Genomic DNA, 25,507 nt, shown 5'->3' on the forward strand with positions numbered 1-25,507 from the left:
CTCTATATACCTGTCTGTCTTCCCATCTCTCTCATTGCTCTCTATATACCTGTCTTTTTTCTTCCCCTAACTGTTCTCTATATACCTGTCTCTTCCCCTCTCATTGCTCTATATACCTGGCTTTCAGTTCTCATTGATCTCTACATAACCGGTCTGTCTCTTTCAGTCTCTCATTGCGCTCTACTTCTGTCTCATTGTTCTATATACTTTTCCCTCAACCTATTGTTCTCTGTCCCTCCCCATTTGTTACTCATTGCTGTCTATATAACCTCTCTTCCACTCTCTTTTCTTATTGTCCCTTCCTATTTGTCTCTCATTGCTCTCTATATACCTGTTGGTCTCCTACCTTCTCTCATTGCTTTCTATAATCTATATACCTGTCTCTAACCTGCTCTTATTGCCCTCTATCTACTTGTCTCATCTCTTACTACACTTCACTACACTCTCCCATGTTCTCACTCTGTTCCTTCTTATGTTTCTCTTTGCTCTCTATATACTCCTCTGTTTCTGTCTATTGCTGTCTCATTTCTATGATCTTCTCTTTTCACTTTTATTTACTTTTCTATCTCTCCCTCTATTCCTGTGTACTCCTCTCTCATCTCTATACTTCCTTTCTATCTTTCCCTCTCTATTCCTGTGTACTCCTCTCTTCTTCCTTTCTATCTCTCCCTCTCTATTCCTGTGTACTCATCTCTCATCTCTCTTCCCCCTTTCTATCTCTCCCTCTCTTTTCCTGTGTACTCCTCTCTCATATCTTCCCCTTTCTATCTCGCCCTCTCTTTTCCTGTGTACTCCTCTCTCATCTCTCTTTCCCCTTTCTATCTCGCCCTCTCTTTTCCTGTGTACTCCTCTCTCATCTCTCTTTCCCCTTTCTATCTCTCCCTCTCTTTTCCTGTGTACTCCTCTCTCATATCTTCCCCTTTCTATCTCTCCCTCTCTTTTCCTGTGTACTCCTCTCTCATCTCCTTTCCCTGTGTATCTTTCCTCTCTGTTTGCTTGTCTCTATCTTTCCGATTGCTCACTACTGTCTCTTGTAATCTTTTTACCTGTTTCCTTCTCTCTCTTTGCTCTTTCTCTTTAATACATATAAATAGGACCATTATTTCTCACTGAACAATACAGGAATAAAATGTCATTTAGTCGAGATCTTTACAGGAACATTTCCTGATCTGGATGGTTTTCCACTTCCCTTTTTGATTCCTATATGGAAAGTAGGTGACACAATGTTACAGGGAAAACCCACGCAGTGTCACCAATATATGTTTCTATAATATATTAAGAGATTATAAACCAGGAGGAACATGAGTCATAAGCAGCACTTAGTCTTGATCTGTGGGCCCTGCAGTTCTTCTGTTTTAACCCTTTACTGGGAGCGCCATCAATTGCACACTGTGTCAGGTCTCTTCTTTTGTATATCCACCACATTAGAGTGAGGGTATGTTCACATTGTGCAGATTTCGCACTTGTTTTCTAATGTGTATTTTTTTTTCTTCAGAAAAGCTCAACTCACCTAGTACTAGCTATCAGTCATGGTCTAAACACTCCAAACTTTTGACATCTCTACAACATATCAAAAGTTTTGTAAAGCGACAGCGCCCATTTAATGCCTGACATTTACATAAATTATGTGCTGTATTGTTAGACTAAGGAACTCTTAATATATAACTTATCATCAGTGAAGTCCATCATCTTACTATCTCACATGTCAGTGTCTTTATTGCTGAACAATTGGGAATATGTGACCTAATCACTTTTTTGTAATACCTATGTAAATATACGGCTGAACACAAGAGAACACCTACAGGACTTGGTCATGTTAATGAGATAAAGGAGGGGGAGGGGGGGTCGCCTTGACATTATACCCATTAAATGGTGTCACAAATCCACAATGTCCCCTCAGCCAGAGACCAATAGAGTTGCAAATAATACTAAAGTCTGTTCACAGAGAAGGGTTGTCTATAGTAATTGGAGTTTTTGTAATTCACAACACCCATTAACAAAGCTTTTAAGGCTATGTATTTGCACGTTGGGCATAACAAATCTGTATTTTGGCAATATCTGTAATTCGCAGGGGAATTTACTGATGATGTGTTTGCTCTTCAGCTTGAGTGGTGCTCTGCTCTAGGGGGCAGGAGACTAAGGTCTAATCCAAAGAAGGGCTTTCAGTGTAACTGGAACAGAAAATAAAAAACAAAATTCCTAATATCCATCATACAAAGAATGGCACTCTTCAATCTTTATTTCTTTAAAAACATGCAGGATATAAAACGGCATTGGCCGCAGAGAATTCGGATGCCAGGTCTCCTGTACACACTGGTGTCTGAATTCTCTGCGGCATGATAATGTTTTTTATCCTGCACGATTTTGAGAAATAAAGCATGAAGACACGGAATGTGGTGAGTGCCATTGCATTCTTTGAATGATCGTTTTTGCCATTGCATTCTTTGAATGATCGTATTCACAACAATAGCACAAGAGCACCACATAAATACATTCCTGTGCAGTTTGCAGTCGTGAGCTATGCATAAAGAGGGGTCTCAGAAGTAAGAGGGTAGCAGTGCCAGCTTCTTTCTCTTCATACATTGTTACGAATATCTATGCTATGGAATATGTTGGCAGTAAGTAATGCTCAATTCAGCCTGAAGGTTTTTCTTCTGTCCTGCGGCTCCAGTATTTTTTTTTTACAGCAAAAATAGTGTAATCTGTAGCACTATTCATATTGTCAAAGGTATCGCAACCCCGACAGAAACATGAAGTACCTCTTTTATAAGTCAATGGCATCTCTGGAAATTTGTTGGGATCTATTCTAAAAAAGATCTGTCATAGCTGTGGGAATTTGTATTAAATGGAAAAAACACTGGGGACGACTGACATGGAGAAGGACCTTTAGTTGACAGTAAATTTAAGTGTAGCAACCAGTTCCAGGCAGTTGCTACTAAGGTATATAAAATCATAGGGTGCATTTAAAGGGTCATAGATGCCCACGACAAGGAAATAGTAAATCATTATTCAGACCACACATGGAATACTGTGTACAGCACTGGGCACCAGTGTACAAGAGAGACATAGTGGAGCTGGAGATTGTTCAAAGAGTAATAAGGAGAATGGGAGGACTACAGTACCTAGGACTGTAGTTATAACAAGGGGCATCCTCTAGGTTTAGTGGAAAGAAGAAGGTTTCTACACCAGCAGAGATGGAGGTTCCATACTGTAAGAGCAGTGAGACAATGGAACTCTCTGTAAGAGGAATCAGTCATGGTGAACTCCATAAAAGAGTTCTGGAGAGCAATAATATTAAAGGTTATGTATGCTAGATCTATAGAAACAGAACGTTCATCCAGGGATTTATTCTGATCGCCATATTGGAGTTAGGAAGGAATTTTTCTCCCTGGTATGGGGCAATTGGCATCAGCCTCATAAGGTTTTTTTTTTTTTTCTTGCCTTACTCTGGATCAGTAGGGACACAATAGGGATATAGGCAGGGCTCAAGTCCTGCAGGAACTCATGGGAACGGAGTTCCTGCACTTTTTCAACAGCAGGAATGCATTTCCCATTACCAGGAGTCCTGCAGGACCAGCCCTTAAAGGGGTACTCCGCCCTAGGCATCTTATCCCCTAACCAAAGGATAGGGGATAAGATGTCTGATCACGGGGGTCCCTCTGCTGGGGACCCCCGCGATCTTGGCTGCGGCACCCCAGACATCCGGAACATGGAGCGAACTTCGCTCCATGACGGATGACTGGTGATACAGGGCAGAGGCTCGTAATGTCACAGTAATGCCCCTCAATGCAAGTCTATGGGAGGGGGCGTGACGGCCTTCACGCCCACTCCCATAGACTTCCATTGAGGGGCCGTGACCATGACGCTCACTAGCCTCCGGCACTGCACCCAATGCTCTAAACGAACGCTGGGAGCAGCAGGGAGAACGTGGGGATCAGACATTCTATCCCCTATCCTTTGGATAGGGTATAAGATGTCTAGTACCCCTTTAAGTGAAAAGTGGAGTTCCCACACTTTTTTCCCCAGGACTTGACCCCTGGATATAGGTTAAAGGGGTATTCCAGGATTTTTTTTATTTGACTATGCTACAGGGGCTGTAAAGTTAATGTTGTACATAATATAGTGTCTGTACCTGTGTGTGACGGTTTTCTCACAATTCTTATGTGATTTTCACTCTAATATTTATTTTTGCCAGCATACAAAATGATTGTTGTCTCAGATTTTTCCCTGGTTGCAATGCGGCCAAAACCTGACTCACTAGTCAGCTGATGACAGGGAGCCTGTCTGCTTTAATGGGTGGTGGGATCGCTCTGCAACTAATGCAACAGCTGTAGGCGCCTGATTGAAATGTGTGCGCATTCCTTGGCTCATTGCTGAATCTATAACACAGGACAATATTGGTCCATTTGGCTGATAATCTCCACAAGTAATAGGCCCTTAAGTATATTTTCACCATGGAAGGCTAAAGGGGACATCTTTATGTAATATGTAAATGGTTAATTATTATTAGTAACTGCTTACAGTTAAAGAAAGTTTCTGTCACACAGATTGAAAGCATTAGTTTAGACTTTGTGTTAAACATATTCCTTGGGAAACTTATTATACATGGCTACTGGTATTAAGGCAGAATGTTGATCCAGGCATCTGTCCGAGGACAGGAAAGAACTTTTTCCTCTTAATTGTGAATTGTGTCTCTGCCATTAGTATTTTTGCCTTCCTCTGGATCAACTGGGGTTGTAAGTATAAAAACATATGAACTTTATGGTGTTTTTTTTTTCTTCTTTTTTTACTCTTTACATAGTATTTTGGTCAGTATTCAGGAGTGCTACTGAAAAGAGAAAAACTATGATGGCAATATTTTCCCCTTTATCTATGTTTTGGACCCACTCTTTGTTTTAGCTAAAAATACAGACCTAATACTACATGTGAACCCAGTTTGGCAATGTAAAATGATGGACTTTATTTATTCCCTCTATTCCTTTAATCCTAATCTCCCCACTTTATAACATTTTAACACATGGTTGTAGGTTTTGTTATTATATAGCACCAACACTTTACACAATGTTGGACACAATCACTCCCATCAGTCATTACCTTACAGCCATTTGCACTGGAAAAAGATTGTCATACAACTTGCCATTACAGCAAAAGTCAACATGTCATTTGCAAGTGTAACTATCATCGCCGTATCCAAAGTTTTACCAATACAAATGGACACAAGTACTTGTGATAAGCAAACAAAGCAGAAGTTTATGGCTCAAAAGGTCAGCAACTTCACATCTCAGAATGTCTTGCTACAAAAAGAGACTTAGGGTGGCTATACACTTCCAGCTATTCTTAATAAACTCCCATAAAATTGTACATTTGGTTGAGTCGATTTACTCCCCTCTTCCTATTGACAACAATCAACCAACGCCTCTGCTGGCTTATTATCACCCCTGAGAACGAAGGATCAGGCATGGTCCTACTGAAATTGGTTTTAGCCAACTGAAGTCTAATGTATATGGCAACCTGTAGGGCCCATGCACACTATGACCATTTAGCAAAGAATCTGCGCTTGTTTTTTGCAGAATTATACAGCAGAAATAAGCGCTAGAAATGAAAGCCCATTGTTCATCCGGATCCGCATTGGAGGTTCCACTATGAAATATTCATAGTGTGCACAGAGCAGCAGAACCCTATTGAGAACAATGGGAATCTGCTACAATTCCCAACAGAATATCTATAGTATACATAAACCTTCAAACTAGTTCTGTACACTGCATTTCGTTATTTACCTAGAATGACTTTCTTGTGTGATCATTCAACCTTACTTTCCTTTTAGGTACTAAAGCATGGTTATATTTATAATAGTTGGTTAAAGGGGTTTCGACAATATCTTATTAAAGGGTCGACAATATCTTATTAAAGGGGTACTCGGGTGGAACACAAATGTTTTCAAATCAACTGATGCCAGAAAGTTAAACAGATTTGTAAATTACTTCTTTTTAATAACCTTAATCCTTCCAGTACTTATCAGCTGCTGTGTGCTTCAGAGAAAGTTGTGTAGTTCTTTCCAGTCTGACCACAGTGCTCTCTGCTGACACCTCTGTCTGTGTCAGGAACTGTCCAGGGCAGAAGAAAATGCCAATAGGGAACCTCTCCTGCTCTGGACAGTTCCTGACATGGACAGAGGTGTCAACAGAGAGCACTGTGGTCAGACTGAAAATAACTACACAACTTCCTCTGAAGTATACAGTAGCTCAGTGTTACCCAACCAGGGTGCCTCCAGGTGTTGCAAAACTACAACTCCCAGAATTCCTGGACAGCCAAAGGCTCTCTCCTATCCAAAAAAAAAGTTATCCTATCCAAAAATTCTCTCCTATACAAAGGTATGGCTCCTGGGACCCTCACTGAGGTCTAATGACCCTAAGTCAATGGAGACTCTGCTATGTTCCATAGTTCTATAGACAGTAAATATAGCAGTGGTCAAACATGAGCCATTCACTCGGAGGACATGTGACCTCTATTCTAACAGTCATATCCCCACCGATCAGCTAGTTATACCTTTTAAAGGGGTACTCCAGTGAAGAACTTTTTTTGTTTTTTAAATCAACTGGTGCCAGAAAGATAAACAGATTTGTAAATTACTTCTATTAAAAAATCTTAATCCTTCCTGTACTTATTAGCTGCTGAATACTACAGCGGAAATTCTTTTCTTTTTGAAACACCGTGCTCTCTGCTGACATCTCTGTCCATTTTAGGAACTGTCCAGAGCAGCATATGTTTGCTATGGGGATTTCCTTTTACTCTGGACAGTTCCTAAAATGGACAGAGATGTCAGCAGAGAGCACTGTGCTCATGATGTCAGCAGACAGCTCTGTGTTTCAAACGGAAAATAATTTCCACTGTAGTATTCAGCAGCTAATAAGTACAGGAAGGATTAACTTTCTGGCACCAGTTGATAAAAAAAAAAAAAAAAAAAAGTTTTTCACCGGAGTACCCCTTTAATGTTGAATTTACCCTTTTAAAATTTAATGTCTTACATGAAGAAACTATCAATAGCATAAATATATGGTGTATGTTCTGTATATTTTGGCACAACATAACACAAGTATCAAAGTTACAGGTGAGTTGTAATTTCTTAACAGCACTAACATTCAGGCCTTGTTAATCTTGAGGACTGTATTTGTAAGGGGGTAAGTACTGTATTTATAAGGGGGTAACTCATTAGGACAGATACATGACTGTCAAAGAGGAAGATAAACAGTGCCTCTGCCTCAGGATTCTACTTCTGGGTTTATTAGATCTGCTGCTCTTCCTCTGTAGAGGATAAATAGAAACACGCTGGGCCTCATTTACTAAGAGTGTTGCGTTTTTTCTAGTGGGAAATGTTGTTTCAGACTTGCAGGATTCCACCTTATTTACTATGGGGATCACAGATTTACAAGTCGGGAAAGTTTTCTGACCAGCTTTTCCTAGGTGGAAATTTCCAGCCATTTATCCACAGGATTTTCTGTGAATTCAATAGTAAATTGGTCAGATTGTGAAACCACGCCCCTTTGCGACAGACCACTGCCCCTTTTATGGCTTTTCACAGTGCAATGTCAGGTTTGTCAGATTTTTCTGGCACACACTGTCGCATACTGGCGCAGACATGACGCAGGCACTCTGCGCAAAATAACCAGACAACAACTGGTCGGTTTCAGCTTAGTAAATGAGGCCCTATATGTTTGTAAGGTGAAAGGCTCTGCTCACAGTTTGTTTTCTGTTTCAGCAAGAAGTATACGTTGGGGGTGTTCCCTGACATAATGGAAACCTCTGATGTAGACTCCTGTATAGCATACATTCCCTCCTATAGTAAAGAAAATGTATACTACACATCATACTTTTAAGTTCCAATTCAATTAGAATTTATAAATAAATACAAATGGGAAAATACAACAACCCTTGCACAAAGGGGACATTATGGTCAAGAAAGAAAAACAGTGCAGCACATACCATATTAACACCTAAAACAGTACAAAGTTACTTAGTTGTTTACACTGTCTCTCTGTACAGCAGAGCATAGTCTCTAATATTTGAAAAAGGGGCCTATAGGGGCCGAAAATGCATTGTAAGCTAAGACATACTAAGAAATGGAATAAAGATATTGCTGACTGTGATTGGTTCTTCTGGAGGTTTGTGCTTGAAGTTGCCCATTGGATCCATTGGTAGTGATCTGAGGTGTTGTTAAGCAGGGGACTGGCTAGACATCTATAGGCCCCTTCAAATCTTTGGGGCTACTGCATGTGGCTTAAAGGGGTACTCCGCACCCCTAGACATCTTATCCCCTATCCAAAGGATAGGGGATAAGATGTCAGATCGCCGGGGTCCCGCTGCTGGGGCCCCCGGGATCTCGGCTGCTGCACCCACCTGTACGGCTTCCATCTCACACCGGCAACGCTGGAGGCTTCGGAGCCCAACCACAATGGCGGACGAGCGTGGTTTGTCACGCCCCCTCCCATAGACTTGCATTGAGGGGGCGGGGCGTGACATCACACGGGGATAAGATGTCTAGGGGTGCGGAGTACCCCTTTAAGTACAGTTCACATGTGGTGGCCAATTGCACGGTTCCGACAGTAATATGTAAGTTTTACAGGTCCAATTTTGGAGCTTTTGGCCACCATGGTCTCGTTCCTATGCAGCACCACAACTATAGACTGTACCCTAAAGCTGCCTATACACTTTAGATTTGTTTAACTGACAATTTTCTGTCTAACTACCCCATATACGTGCACACTCAGCTCAGCCAAGCTAATTTCCCCTGAAGCACGGGGTATGTGGACGTCCACAACAGAAGTAAGAAGTGGGCCAGCACTGCCCTAGGTCATAGGCTGTGTGTGTCTCACGAGCACCGTGACTGTGTACCACAATATAATAAAGCTACAAACTTTATTGCTGTATCGAGTGAGTGCAACTTCGGTTTTCTTTTCTATGTGGAGGATATGTATCAGCAGCCTATTGGGAATCTGCCCCACAATTTGGGCCTCATCAACACACTTGCTGATTTTCGTGGAGTTGCGAAACCATCTACCTCCTGATGGCAGATGTATTGGGTGAGAGAAGGATTGGACATGTTGGATTGAAATTTCCAAATTGTTTTGCATTTGGCCGACAGCGTTAAAATCCACTGTGCCAAATCCATTAAATAGTCAGCAATTCCCAATAAAATAGTCAGGTCCTACAGACTTTCAACGATTGAGTTTGAGACCAGGATAGGGGATAACTAGCAGATATGCCCAAGGTTCAAAACGTTGGGACCCCCACTGAATAAGAAGGCCCTCTGAATGAATGAATGAATGAATGATTGAAGCAGCAATGTGCATGCATGACCAGCACTCCATTCATTCTCTGTGGGCTTCCAAAGATTGGCAAGTACTGACTATGGTGTGCTTCATTCATTTTGGGGAGCATTTGTCTTGTTTTCTGTGTAGGCTGGGATATAGCAGTTAGACCCCTGCCGATTAGCATATTATCCCCTATAATGGAGATCAAGGATAACATTTGATTATGAAACTAGCCCCTTTAAGGACAGTTGGTTTAGTCATTTTCAGCTTTACATTCTAGTTCATGGAGAAGACTAGACCTTGTATATGCTAGTGCTGTCAGATCTGCAGTATCAGGCTTTCTTGGCTGTAGGGTCTTCTTATCTTTTACTTTTGGTAACAGGTTTGTTTATTTACCCCCCATGATAAGCACCAGAGCATTAGGCAGCAACCAGTTAACAACTCCTAATTTTCTATGTAAACATAAAGTTCTAAACCATAAACATTGTGGAGCGATCGCAGGGATTTAGAACTGGCACGCACAATAGAAGGAAAATCCTTTCAGTTATGAAAGCAATGAAAATTCCAGAGGAAAGTATGGACTTTAAAGCAGAAATGAATTTTGCCTCTGGGGTAAGCAGCAGAAAGCAGAGGTTCACTTATACAGCTTCACTTTTCTTTACAAGTTGTCAGCCAAGACATTCTACATTAGCTCTGGGCAATAATAAAGAACCTGCGATCTAACTGAAACATTTTCAGACGTGATTAAAACTCCAGGTCAGAAAACGGTTAAAGCTTAGATCATTGTGGAATAAAGATGTAAACGTTTCCTGAACCAGCCGCTATGAAGTTAAATGTTCCATTCCAGCTCCTGCACTTGTGAGTTTAACGTAAAAAAACGACTTCAGTGCCAGAACATTATTTCTTCTTTAAAGAAAAGTGCAGGGAAGTGGATAGAATCAGAAAAGAAATGTCCTCCTTAATGGAATATTACTGGTAAAGCAGATCCACTGTTTCAAGAAAAACATTGTTTGAAGGGCTTGAAGATGCAGGCCTATATTCTGCAGCTACACTACTCCTATATGTTTTTGAAATGCTGGACATTTAGGACAGACACCCAAGACCACCGGAAACACCCATGAAGCATCCAGGAACACTTCAAATTCTGTTTTCTGGGCAGGGTCTGCATAAACGCAGCACAAATTTGAGGTCTATTCTCGGAACGGTTTCATGAGAATTCGAACAACATGTTCACTGTTCACTTGCTTAATTTTTCGTAGTCTTTTTTTGGAAGCCAAAAATAGGAGACATAAAGCTTTCAATTATAGTTCTTCCATTGTAGGAACTGATCTTACTTCTGGCTTAAAAAATGCACAGACAAAACTCCAGCAGAGATGGGCCACATAGGAATGATGGGGGAGATTTATCAAAACCTGTCCAGAGGAAAAGTTGCTGAGTTGCCCATAGCAGCCAATCAGATTGCTTCTTTAATTTTTGAAAAGGCCTCTGAAAAATGAAAGAATTGATCTGATTGGTTGCTATGCAACTGGTCAACTTTTACTCTGGACAGGTTTTGATAAATCCCCCCAGCACCAGCACCAGCATGGTGGCATTAGGCAGGTATATCTGTGAGCCGAAAAAATGTCTATCACAAGGTTGATCTACCCAGGGTTCTTTCTCAATTAAAACAACCTTTATTTGGATAATGGCAAATTCTTCACTTAGTTGGAGGGTATCAAGTGGTCTGGAGGACACAGTGGACAATAATTGCCATAGTCATAGGCAGCTACCAGTATATGCTTGTGCTGTTGATATGTTTTGCTTTTCTAAAGCCGAAAGTATTTTTACAAAGACAATTTCTATGCCATAGGGCCCTTTACTAATTGTTTTAGGTCTGACGGCCCTATTACACAAGGAGATTACACAAGGACGAACAGGTGGATACCATCCTGTGTAACATAGGCCAATGATCAGCTGATGAATAACCAAACACTTTAGCTGATCAATTAATTTTGCCTTGCTAGTAAAAAAAAACTTTGTTTGTTTGACCACACTTAACCCCATGTAATAGGGGATGTGCAGCCGACGAATGATGGAAGGAGAGAGCTGCAAGACCAAACTATCGTTCATGCGGTCTTCCCTGCCTTGTAAAAAGTCTATTAAAATGATTGCCAGTGTACAAGATCGGCACTTGTTTACTACAAACGTCAGTCCCTGTAAAAAGGGCCTTAAAGGGGTACTCCAGTGGAAAACATTTTTTTTATAAATCAACTGGTGCCGGAAAGTTAAACAGATGTGTAAATGACTTCTATTAAAAAATCTTTTCCCTTCCAGTACTTTTTAGCAGCTGTATGCTACAGAGGAAATTATTTTCTAATTTCTTTTTTGTCTTGTCCACAGTGCTCTCTGCTGACACTTCTGTCCGTGTCAGGACCTGTCCAGAGAAGCATAGGTTTGCAATGGGGATTTTCTCCTGCTCTGGACAGTTCCTGATATGGGCATCAGGTGTCAGCAGAGAGCACTGTGGACAAGACAAAAATTAAATTAAAAAAGAAAAGAATTTCCTCTGTAGCATACAGCTGCTAAAAAGTACTGGAAGGGTAAAGATTTTTTAATAGAAGTAATTTGCAAATCTGTTTAACTTTCTGGCACCACTGATTAAAAAAAAAACGTTTTCCACTGGTGTACCCCTTTAAGGGTAGGGCCTCACATTGCAGCTACTGCTGCTGTATTTCCACCAAAATCGTGCAGCCAACACATACAGGCATGGTTTCATTCACGTGTACATGGTGCCCTGCCCTCAGAACACATTAAGCATCTTCACTGATCTAGATCATGCTAGACAAAAATGGACATGAGGAGTAGCACTAGTTTGGAAAATGACTGTAAATTCTGTCTGCTATAGGTTTCTGGTGGTAAATATTGTAATCACATTTAACAGCATATAATCAGGCACCCAACATGGGATAAAGCCATGATTATTACCATCTAGAGACCACACATGTTGATATATGAGACAAGTATTTATTATGAACACAGCTTTTGCAGTGTCTGGACAACATATGTACTGACAGAGAATGAAAGAATATACATAGCATATACTGTATAATCTTACTACTGCACTTTTTATTTATTCCACAATTCCTTTGTTCCTTTTATTTCTACTGGAAAGTTACCGACAAATACTGTCACAATGTACAATATAGCTGCCTTCACAATGCAAAGGATATAACCAAGAAAACAGTACCCTGGAAGCTGGGCTGGTACCCTTAATCCAAAAGAGATTCCGAACGTCTAAGATTAAAATACTCCAAGATTCTTTACTGTCCTTATAACAACGTGTTTCAGGGGACTAGCCTCCCCTTCCTCAGATTACAGATAAAGGATGCCTTTGAGGAATGGGTGCTTAGTCTTTGAAACACACTGTCATAAGGACAATAAAGAATCTTGGCGTATTTAAATCTTGGACTTTTAGAGTCTACTTTGGATTGAGTGTATCAGTGCAACTGCCGTGGTACTCTGTTCATGGTTATATCCAGTGTCTGCACACATCCACCTGCAATTGGAGTCTGATGCTTTTCAACCATTGAGGCTTAAGCTTCCTCAGACCATTTTGATCAATAAGGCACCTGTAGGTGTTGTGTCTTCACACAACTCTTAAAAGGTGAGCAACTTGTCAAATAGCATTAGTACTATTACAGCTCCATACAGTGTTACCCTATGAGGCACTCTGCCTTCTTTTTGGTTCTTTACTATATATTTCCAATGCATACGTAACCATGAATGGGTCCACATGAGATGAAAATGAAACATGGCTGCCTTCTTTAGCAAACAAAGCCCCTCTTGTCAATGGGATGTGTCTGGTTTTACCTCTCATTCCCCTTCACTTCAATGGGGATGAGCTACAATTCCTGACACTTTGCACTCACAAGAAAAGCAAATACAAAAATTAGATACCACATTGATGTGTGCATAGAGGCCGAAGAGTTCAGAGGCATTAATGTACACAGTGGTAATACGGTCCAGACTAAGGTTGTGACTGTATATTGTCATCTGTTGAGAGACTAGAGGTATTTTTGAAATTTTTTTTTTTTTTTTAAGGAAACGTCCCAGAGGTGGAGATTTCCTTTTAAAATAAACGGAAAAATATCTTGGCCTTTACTGCTGTTCAGCTTCAGGCAAAGAACATTGAAGAAATCAGTGCCACCGCCACAGCCTCTCCTATAGACACACCCTTGTAGCCCTTTATGTCATGCTAATTACTGACTATGGTGGTCTTGTCTCAGTGTGTCATTATGGGGTACACACCCAGATTATAGCTCTGAGTACTACAAACAGTGAGGATTTTATTACTGTAGCTGCAGGATATATTCATGCATTAAATGATGTTCTAAAAAATAACAATAACAAACTATTTCCCATAATATAATGAAAATGTACAAAGTTCTGACTAAAAATTCATCTCCATCTGTTACATTTTCCTTTGTATTTAGCTACAAAATAAAAAATAATTAGAGAATTTTAGGTTCTAGTCCAGAAACAAAGATATGTGGGCCCCAAAACAAGACTGTCCTGCACCACCAGACGTTACGCTAGTATTTGTTTTCTATGAAGTGTGCACTATGTTAAAGGGGTATTCCAGGCAAAAAAACTTTTTTTTATATATCAACTGGCTCCGGAAAGTTAAACAGATTTGTAAATTACTTCTATTAAAAAATCTTAATCCTTCCAATAGTTATTAGCTTCTGAAGTTTTCTGTCTAACTGCTCAATGATGATGTCACGTCCAGGGAGCTGTGCATGATGGGAAAATATCCCCATAGGAACTGCACAGCTCCCGGGACGTGAGTCATCAGAAAGCTGTTAGACGGAAAACAGCAACTCAACTTCAGAAGCTAATAACTATTGGAAGGATTAAGATTTTTTAATAGAAGGAATTTACAAATCTGTTTAACTTTCCGGAGCCAGTTGATATATGAAAAAAAGTTTTTGCCTGGAATACCCCTTTAAGCTCAAAGCTTTTTTTAAACACTTCAAAAAAAAAAAATAATAATACGGTCTAAATTTCCAATTGCATTCATTATGAATTATTTACATACTCCCATTCACAAATTGAATGGTATCAGTATTTGTTCAGGAAAACTTATCCCAGCTCAGTAGCTGTACCACAAATATTAATGGAGCATTAAAGGGGTATTCCAGGCAAAAACTTTTTTATATATATCAACTGGCTCCAGAAAGTTAAACAGATTTGTAAATTACTTCTATTAAAAAATCTTAATCCTTCCAATAGTTATTAGCTTCTGAATTTGAGTTGCTGTTTTCTGTCTAACTGCTTTCTGATGACTCACGTCCCGGGAGCTGTCCAGCTCCTATGGGGATATTTTCCCATAATGCAAGGGATATTCTCCCATCATGCACAGCTCCCGGGACGTGACATCATCATTGAGCAGTTAGACAGAAAACTGCAGAAGCTATTAACTATTGGAAGGATTAAGATTTTTTTATAGAAGTAATTTACAAATCTGTTTAACTTTCCGGAGCCAGTTGATATATAAAAAAAAGTTTTTGCCTGGAATACCCCTTTAAATGTACCCATACATATTCGGTTTTACCCAAAACTATTGTTTGTTGAGTTAAATTTAGCAACAATTGTCCAATGACAGAGTATCATTGTCTAAAAACAAGACAACTGTGGTTAACATTATTGTATGATAGTTGGCAGACCTTACACTTGGTGCCATCGGAATTACATACATGATGGGTTCATTAGAGAATATTCCCAATAAAAGTGCTTTGTGCGTCAACAACCGTCACCAAGTATGTGTATGGCCAGTTTCACCAACTGTAATAGCCAACATGGACTTCAATTTGTATTGCTGTGACTATAATACAATCGTTCACCAGATGAATATTGTTTTATTCAACAACCAATAACCTACTTCTATCTAATGTGTGCAACCATCTGTATCAACATAAGGTGGCCATAAACATAAGACAGAAGTAGGTTGAACTAATGACTATTGCACTATTACATCTATTCTAGACCAGCAAAGTTTTAAAAGAAATTGCACAACTAATTTTCAGTCAGCGATAGTCTATCTAAAATAATTATTCAACAAATTATAATTTTTCTTGACATACTTTAGAGTAATTGGTTTGGCCAATTTTAGAACTGTACTGATAAACATGTCCCTATGTACACTGATGTTTTTGGTGGCTTAGTGAGTATGATGTAATGATGCCATGGTGTAGCAGCCTCAGAGATCTGTAGACTGCAGCAACATTGCACCTTCTGGAAATGCTTAGGCTAGGTACATACTGCATTTTAGCAGCTTGGCAGAGGTATCTATTGGCACCCTGCTGAAAACGGGATGCTGACATATACTCTAACGGACTGCAGCAGATGCCCTTAATTTCAATGGCCTGTACAGAGCCACCTGGTGACTCCTTTTAGGATATATGTGCTATATTTTAAGCAGTCCCAATAGCACAATCCATAATAGGGGTATTTTGGGATTTTTTGTAATTTTACCGTGCGAAAAGGGCTGGAGAAGTTAGTTAAGTTTCTAATATAGTGTCTGTACCTGGTGTTTTGCTCTGGATGTTCATTTTTAGCAGCATACAAAATTATTATTGTTTCAGGCCTTTCCAGGTTGCAGGGCAAGCCGAGACAATGCATCACTAGTCTGGTGTTGAAAGGGAGCGTGTCTGTGTCTCAATGTGTGGGAGGGAGATTATTCTCCATAGGGCTACACTAAATTGTAGTTTCAAGCACATGGAAGGGAGTATAGTTGTGCTGCAGTGGGTGGGGTGGCTGATGTGTGGGAGGGTGATAAGTCACCTCCCACCTTCAAAGAAGGGATCCTGGGGATTGTAGTTGGAGGGAGGGCACAGAAACAGGAAGCAGACAGTTTGTACAAACAAGCCAGCTGCATGATGGAAGACACAGGACAAGGCCATTCACCACCAACACAAGCATAGATCCTTGGTAAGCATGTATATTACTGTATGACACTTAAAGGGGTACTCCATTGGCCAGCATGGAACTAAATGTTCCGAATGCTGTTTTCACACTGTGGGGGTCGGCCATGCCCCCTCGTGATGTCACGTCCACACCCCCTCAATGCAAGTCTACGGGAGGGGGTGTGACAGTCGTCACACCCCCTCCCATAGACTTGCATTGAGTAGGCGTAGTCGTGAAATCATAAGGGGCGTGAACAACCCCCGCAGCGCGAAAAGAGCATTCGGAACATTCTGTTCCACCCTGGCCAGAGGAGTATCCTTTAATTACTAGAGTCACCTTATGTTGGATAACCCCTTTAAATAGCACATACATCCCGAATTGAGTCACTAGGTGACTCTGTTCGGGCATGGAAATGAATGTCGCTTTCAGCAGTATGCCAATGGATACTTCTGATGGACTGCGAAAACACAGTATGAACTAATCCCAAATAGTATGAATGTTGCAGTAGCCTGTCAGATTATTTTAATATTCCGACTTTGTGAGAAAATCCCACTAGCTCATATTGTACCTAAAGGTATATTATTGGGCTAAAATAACTTGCTTCAATATTCACAGACTAAGAAGGGTGTTTTGGATCGGCTTCCTGACATCCCTGTATTTCATCTTTGCTATGTTGTATTTTCTCCTCAGTAAAACTCTTATGCCATTTACACAAGATAAACAGAGAAGCTTGTTTTCTAGGACCTCTGCGTGTGATCTTTCCCCTTGACAAAACATCTTTATAGGCTTGTGTAGACCACTGTTAAGGTCACTTTAATCCCCCCAATGCAGAGTGTGTATAATAAAAATCATATCATAATCCGAGCTGCCACTTACTATCTCTTACAAGGGGGATTCATTGTAAATCTCCAAATACCAAATTAAGCAAATAAACCATTATCTGCCACTTTTATTAATACCCACTGTTTACTCTGACTTATGTCTCTGTTACATTACGGAAACTGGCGCCAAGTGAATTATCACAAAATCCTCCTATATATTTAAGGCTGTTTGTATGCATTCAGCAGAAGTGTAAGTGGTTGGTACACAGATAACTAAATAATAGATGGAGCCAATAATACATCTGTTCGGTAGAAACAACTCATAAAGAGCCGGGAGCTTCACTCCCTTCATATTTGTATATGGAATAAAGGTCACATGTACGGAGGCAGACTTGCAGCTACTTAACATTCTAATATTGCTTATCACCTAGGGATTTCGACTAAGCTGCAATCCCACTTAACCAAGAAAAAAAGTCACATTACACCCATAACATATTAAAGCCAAACAGAGAACACTGACAGGGAACTAGACCAATCCAAATATTCCAGTTTAGTGGCCCTTTAAGCATGTTGAGTGGGCTGCTATCTTCATAGAAAACCAGTGCTTCACAACTAGGTAAGAGCTACGGGTTGGACTACGTAATTCAACAAATACATGGTGGATCCAGCAGAAGCAGTTAAAACTATTGTTCTTTATTGAAAATTCATGTATTACAGAAAATATCGCTCAGTAGCCAGAACACCGACACATTTCTGGCGTCTAGGCACCCTTAATCATAGCTGATTAAGGGTGCCTAGGCACCAAAAACACGTCTGTGTTCTGGCTACTGAGTGATATTTTCTGTAACGGATGAATTTTCAATAAAAAACAATAATTTCAACTTAAACTGCTGGATCCACCATCTATTTGTTGAAAACTGTCATCAGTTCCTGGGATAGAGGATATGGGATCCGCGCAGTTAGATAGTAGAACCTTAGTGCAGTGTCAGCTGGATATACAAGTGTGCTTCTGGACTACCTAATGCAGTGTTTACCATCCAGGGTGCCTCCAGCTGTTACAAAACTACAACTCCCAGCATGCTAGTGAGTAGTTTTACAACAGCTGGAGGCACCATGGTTGGGAAACCCTGATCGAATGAAAGTGATCGACAAACCCTCTGGCTGCCCTGATATAGGCCGTCATAAAATGTGTAGGATAGCGGGATTTTATTACTATATACAATTTTCTATATATAATCATTGTAAGGGACTGTAATTCATTAAATTCTATTCAGAGATGAAGACTCATTAAAGGCCCCTTCATACACATTAATGAAAAGTTTACCAAACCTTCTATTTACTGCAAAAATGGATGAATGCTTAATGTCTCCCCAGAGAGATTTCTCTTGCCTGGCCCTTCTATTTGAGGAGATAAGCCATCACCAGAGCTGTTGGGCACCGGCTTACTTCCCTTCTGCCCATTCAGAACACATTAATCAGCTGAACCCAATTTTCTCATGTATGGGGTGAACGGGAGAGATAGCTGTCAGCTATGTTCATGCTTCATGTATGGCATTTGTGCCAGCAATAGCTTCCAATGTATACCTAAGGCTATAACCGCATCTTGTATGCTCTTTTCATGATGCACTTGTTAAACATATGCCACATTAGCCTATGGCTGATGGATGCAATTATATGGCATCTGTCACAGGCATCCATCACCCGTTTTCTATAATGGCATCCAATTATTGGATAATCATATAACAATCATTATGTTATCATCATATGGCTACCTGGGAGGAATGCCAGTGACATCCATCACCCAAGGGCTAGCTTTTTTCGCAAAACATGCACTGTGTGGTAAAGGGTAAAGTTACTGGAGGATGGAATATCACATAGTCTACTACTCTGTCTGACTAATGGACACCTATAAACAATTTTAGCATGTACATCAGACACTTTCCAGGTGTACAAGCTAAATGTACAGAAAATCACATGATGTGACTTGGGATGATGTGACTTGCCTGCTTATATATAACACTATCATAGTATTCTTAGAACTAGTGGGTCAAAGGAGTAGTCCAGTTTCTGATTGCAGTGAGTCCGACCAATGGGATCCCACATGATCTCCTGGACAGCGCTTCGGCTATCCCCGGGCAAAGAGCATGGGTCGGCATGCCCCCTGCATGCATCTCTATGGGAGAGTCGATGTGCTGTACTCGTGTATCTCTGGCTCTCCCATAGAGATGCATGAAGGGGGCACGCTTTGTGCGGTGGTCGACAAAGCTCTGTGCATGGAGAGAGTCGGGGTGCAGTGTCGGGAGATCGCGAGTGGTCCCTTAAAGGGGAAGTCTGCCCTAGATATCTAAGATGTCTAGGGGTGGAATACACCTTTAAAGCTGTTTTCACATGCTTCAGCTAATTAGTGGTACCACAGCTAATTATGCATGTGGTTTCTCAGCATAAATTTGCATAAATGCTTTAAAAGACACCATTTTAAGCGCGATTGTGGTAAGTGTGGCAAAAATGTATGCAGTAATTAGCTGCAGTAGCTCTAATTAGCCCCAGTGTGTGAACACAGCCTAACATGGCTAGATCAATTGCAGGCTGGGCTGGATGAACAATCACTGGATCGTTCATGTGAACGTCCAAATTCATCAGTGTCAGTCGCACATTCCCTGTTTTCGAACACAAATCGCCTTGTATAATGCTATTAATGGCTGCATAAAATATCCAAACACCATTTCTTACAAATGCTCATTCACCTAATTTTCGCTCTCTGTATTATTTCCTTAACATGGTTGAAAAAAAATGGTAGTTTTTTCCCCTAGTGCCACTCTTGTCTATGTGCTGTGACTGGTGTTGCAGCTCACTCCATTCAGCTCTGGGGATCAGAGAATTAATTAGGTATTCAATAAATTGTGGTTATTTAACAGTTAATTGCTGGTTAGATCCTCTGGGTTTCCATAGATTTTTCCATTGTAGACAATAAGTGTTGTGTGAGTCAAGTTGTTTGCCTTCCCATGCCTTGGAGCTGTAATCTTTTTGGTCTGTAGAATTACCGTATATTTTACTAAACAATCATAGAGTAAAATCACAGCATCTATAAACCCTTCATTGCTGGCACTTTACGGAGAACAACCCTGGCTCCGCTCTCAGAAATGTCAATGTCCTGACTGACCTTTGTGTACAGACCAGACTGTGTAACAAGAGGAAAACCCTGCCCAGATATCAAGGTGGAATTAAATGGTCAGGAAACCAGAGGAAAAGTGAGGTGGCAAGAGTGATGAATAAGCCATTAACATGGCGTGAACAATTGTAGGAGGGTAAAACAAAACTGTTGAATGGTAAAAATAATATGAAAATGTAAACACAGCAGTATTCTATTTGACCTTGTTCCTTATGTAAGATTTTATAGATTTGTGTTGCTGTAGCAGTATGGAGAGCCAATGCAAGCAAAGCCACCACTTTGTTTTATAATGAAGTAATGTAACATTACAAACCTTCACATGGCACCTATATCTATGCAGTAAATGATATGATCTGATTTACCACCTGGCGTTGTGTGAACCCATCAGGAATCAACTAGAGAAAGATCACTGCACGTTGCGATTTTGCTTACAACATAGATCCTTTAGGGCTCATTTCTACATTGGTTGTTGACATTGAACGGGGAAAGAACTGGGTCATGTATGGCGTGTCTTACTAGTTTACTATCAGTATTTAATTATTACAATATGCCCTTTATCTTCTGATTTGTGGGATACATATGGGAAACATATTGGTGAAATCTTTCATGTTGCTCTGGGGGTTACTGATTTTCATTTAGGAGATCCAGCTGGTATATGGAGTGATACTGACAATGCTCTATGGGGGGGGGGGGGGGGGAAGGATGCTAATTATTTTTTTCTCCAGAAGGAAGAAAATCTGTCTCTAGTGCCAGAGCCATGTCTTAGTCATCTAGTGTCTTGCTCTGTACTGGGGCAGGTAGCCCGAAACAGCTATCTACAGATGGGAATTTGGTTTTCCTAATATTCCCAGTCATGTTTCAGGGCTCTTGAATGGGCTGGACATTAAAGGAGAACTCCGGAACATAAAAATTGTCCCCCATACTGCCAGCAGTAAAAAAAATAAAGATGTGCATACCTTCCTCCGCCCCCCCGGGGCCTCCGGTACCTGGCTCCGGCCTCCGCCGTGATCCTCTTCCTGGTTGCTGGTGGTCGGAGAGTCTTACTGTGCTCAGCCAATCACCAGCCGCAGTGAAGTCCCGACTCGGCCGGCGATAGGCTGAGCGGCAGTGTGACGTTTTCGGCCCCCGGCCGCAGGTGCCAGTGTAGTGAAGAATTTTGTGTCCTGAAGCGTTTTCACACTGCCGCTCAGCCTATCGCCGGCCGAGTCGGACTTTGCTGCAGCTGGTGATTGGCTGAGCGCAGTATGATTCATCCGACCACCGGCAACCAGGAAGTGGATCGCGGCGGAGACCGGAGCCGCTTACCGGAGGCCCCGGGGGAGCGGAGGAAGGTATGTACATCTTTATTTCTTTACTGCCGGCAGTATGGGCAGCAATTTTTATATTACGGAGTTCTCCTTTAACATAGAGGATAGGTACCTACAGGTGACACTAGAAAGACCATTTTCTTCCTTCTGGAGATATAGAGAGTGAGAAAGGAGGAACTTATGCCAGTCCTGCCAAGAAGATCCATGTCAAGGTCTTCTGGACCATTGTAACTTGAAACCAGACTCAACATACAATGCTATGGACAGTCCAGATCTGCGAAACGTGTCAATGGTCGGAAGATCTGAACAATCAGAATGGACATTCACTGGTAAAACCCCTGTATTACTGAAGTGTATGCACTGACTGGCTGTCTGGTAGCGCCCCCTACAGTACAGGGAGGTATTACATGTTCTGTACTCTTTACCTGTGCCAGGGTTACCTGTTCCTTTGGACACCAGGTGAGGGCGGCTCCATGTTACTTTTATAGGACATTGTGTGTACTGCACAGGACCCCGAAGAAGCTCCTGTCCTCTACATAGGCCAGTGTTTGCCAACGATGGTGCCTCCAACTGTTGCAAAACTACAACTCCCAGCATCCCCGGACAGCCTTTGGCTGTCCGGGCATGCTGGGAGTTGTAGATTTGCAACAGCTGGAGGCACCCTTGTTGGGAAACACTGAAATAGACAGTGATTACAGCTCCCAGCAGATCTTTCTTACTTTTATATGTAAAGATTTGCTTTATCTATATTAGTTATCTACTTGTTTTTCTTTAATCCTCACTTTTTCCTATTTTTGGATGACATTTTGGTGGCTTCAGAACCAATTACCAGGTTTCCATAGAGTTCTGGTCTCAAGATACAATGGTTTCAAGATATAATGGTCGTCCTGGAACCAATTAATATTGTAACTTGAGGGACCACTGTATTGTATAAAACCAGAAGAGCTAATGCTCCTATGATTATATTTGATGTTGGAACACCACTGTTTAGAAACTACAATGTGGCTCACTGGTCTGAACTATAGCCATGCAGCACTGGGGTCAACTGATATGTCCAGCAAATATGCTGCAGAAAGTCTGCACTAAATCCACCCGTGTGAGCGGACCTTAAAGGGGTATTGCAGGAAAAAACTTTTTTTTATCAATATATCAGGTGCTCCAGAAAGTTAAACAGATTTGAAAATTACTTCTATTAAAAAAATCTTAATCCTTTCAGAACTTATGAGCTTCTGAAGTTAAGGTTGTTCTTTTCTGTCCTCTCTGATGACACCTGTCTCGGGAAATGCCCAGTTTAGAAGAGGTTTGCTATGGGGATTTGCTTCTAAACTGGGCGTTTCCCGAGACAGGTGTCATCAGAGAGGACTTAGACAGAAAAGAACAACCTTAACTTCAGAAGTTCATAAGTACTGAAAGGATTAAGATTTTTTAATAGAAGTAATTTACAAATCTGTTTAACTTTCTGGAGCCAGTTGATATATTTAAAAAAGTTTTTCCTGGAATACTCCTTTAAAAGTCTCAAAATCCATATAGAGAGTAAGCAAAAATGGCAAGGGGGCATCATGATCCATAGATATCTGACTCAAATTTTATATGATTTATCTAGTCTACAATAGCCGTGTCGTGAAGTAAATATGACTAAGTGTGGTCTTGAACAGTCCGTGATGTTCTAACATCAACAAATAAAGTTTCTATTTTAGAAAATGATCTGATCATGAGTCATGGGGTCATACATTAAACAATAGGGGAAACCAAGCCCCACTGTATGTGACATGTCAGTTGAATTGAAATGACAGGAAATAAGGATGAGGAGAACATCCTATGCGCTTTTCAATTATTGTGGACATAAAAAAAAAAAAAAACCTCACTGCTGTTCTCAGAGATGAGACATTTGTTCCCTAAAATAGCACTATTCAATTATTTCTACTTTGTTTCACAGTAAAAAAAAAAATATTGTGATTCGGAAGACCAGTTACTTTAACAAACCATGAAACAAATCACCAATTTGATTTCTTAAAGGGGTTCTCCAGTGGAAAATTATGTTGTTGTTTTTTTTTTCATATCAACTGGCTCCAGAAAGTTAAACAGCTTTGTAAATTACTTCTATTAAAAAATCTTATTCCTTCCAGTACTTACCAGCTGCTGTATGCTCCAGATGAAGTGGAGTAGTTATTTTCTGTCTGACCACGATGCTCTCTGCTAACACCTCTGTGTCTGTGTCAGGAGCTGTCTAGAGTAAGAGCAAATCCCCATAGCAAACCTCTCCTGCCCCAGACAGTTCCTGACATGGACAGAGGTGTCAGCAGGGAGAACTGTGGTCAGACTGAAAAGAACTACTCAACGTCCTCTGTAGTATACAGCAGCTGATAAGTACTGGAAGGAAGAAGATTTTTAAATAGAAGTAATTTACAAATCTGTTTAACTTTCTGGCACCAGTTGATTTGAAAAACACTGTTTTCCAGCAAAGTACCCCTTTAACCTCTATGTCAGAGGTGTTATTTTGGCTTTTCCACGTGTTTAATATGCTTGTTTTCCCCTTTTATATCCTGATCACTGCCGTTCAATCCACCAGAAAGGAGGGGAGGTTCCTCTCAGCAGTGATGGCGTTTTCCCTCACATGCCGTACAGGTACTCCCCCCCCCTTTGAGACTAGTGCGCACAGCCCTGCAACCAAGCAGTTATGCAGAATGCTTATTTACTTGCTGGGAGCAAACACAGAAACAGGCATGTCCCACCCCAAACATCCTTTACGAAGTCCAAGTGCACCGTATGGCAGAGACACAGACTGTTGAAAAGGAAGGACAAGTCTGCATCAACAACCCCTAGTGGTGACTATTATTTATTTTAACATAAATATTTTTTTTAATAATGTATATCACAAATACAGTGATCCCTCAACTTACAATGGCCTCAACATACAATAGTTTCAACATACAATGGTCTTTCTGGACCATTGTAAGTTGAAACCACACTCAACATACAATGCTACGGACAGTCCAGATCTGCGAAACAGGTCAATGGCTGGAAGAACCGACCAATCAGAATGGGCATTCACTGGTAAAACCCCTGTATTACTGAAGTGTATGCACTGACTGGTCTCTGGTAGCGCCCCCTACAGTACATACAGGGAGGCATTACATGTTATGTACTCTTTACCTGTGCCAGGGTTAGCTGCTCCTTTGGACACCAGGTGAGGGCGACTCCATTGCTTTTTTAGGACATTGCCTGTACTGTACAGGACCCCGAAGAAGCTCCTGTCCTCTACATAGACCAGTGTTTCCCAAGCAGGGTGCCCCCAGCTGTTGCAAAACTACAACTCCCAGCATGCCCAGACAGCCTTTGAGTTGTAGTTTTGCAACAGCTGGAGACTCCCTGCTTGGGAAACACTGACATAGACAAGTAATTTACAGCTCCCAGCAGATCTTTCTTACTTTTATATGTAAGGACTTGCTTTATCTGTATTAGTTATCTACTTATTTTTCTATTTTTCTATTAAAGGAAAACTGTCACATATTTTCTCCCGCACTATCCACAGGTTTTGGTGGATAGTGCGGGAGACGCTGATTAAAACGAGCCTTACCTTGGTCTGATCCGCGCCGCCGTTCGCCCGCAATTGTAGTTTTAATCTCTGTGTATATCCTGCTGTAACTGGCAAAGGCGGGGCTTCTGCGGGCTAACGGACACTGACGTCAGCGCCGCTCATGAATATTCATCCCTCCTGTTCTCCCTCTCTTCGCCGCTCCTAACCAGAGGGAGGGATGAATATTCATGAGCGGCGCGAGCGGCACTGACGTCAGTGTCAGATAGCCCGCAGAAGCCCCGCCTTTGCCAGTTACAGCCGGATATACACAGAGATTAAAACTACAATTGCGGGCGAACGGCGGCGCGGATCAGACCAAGGTAGGGCTCGTTTTAATTAGCGTCTCCCGCACTATCCACCAATACCTGTGGATTGTGCGG

At 41.2% G+C, this 25,507-nt stretch overlaps 1 protein-coding gene across 3 annotated transcripts in view; it reads right to left on the reverse strand.

The window, feature by feature from the left end:
• Positions 1-25,507, reverse strand: part of ARHGEF3 (Rho guanine nucleotide exchange factor 3) — a 420,133-nt gene that overhangs the window by 40,102 nt on the left and 354,524 nt on the right. The gene's annotated exons all lie outside the window — the stretch shown is intronic.

Source organism: Hyla sarda, chromosome 6 (assembly GCF_029499605.1).
Source record: "Hyla sarda isolate aHylSar1 chromosome 6, aHylSar1.hap1, whole genome shotgun sequence".
In the NCBI taxonomy this organism is placed as follows: Eukaryota; Metazoa; Chordata; class Amphibia; order Anura; family Hylidae; genus Hyla; species Hyla sarda.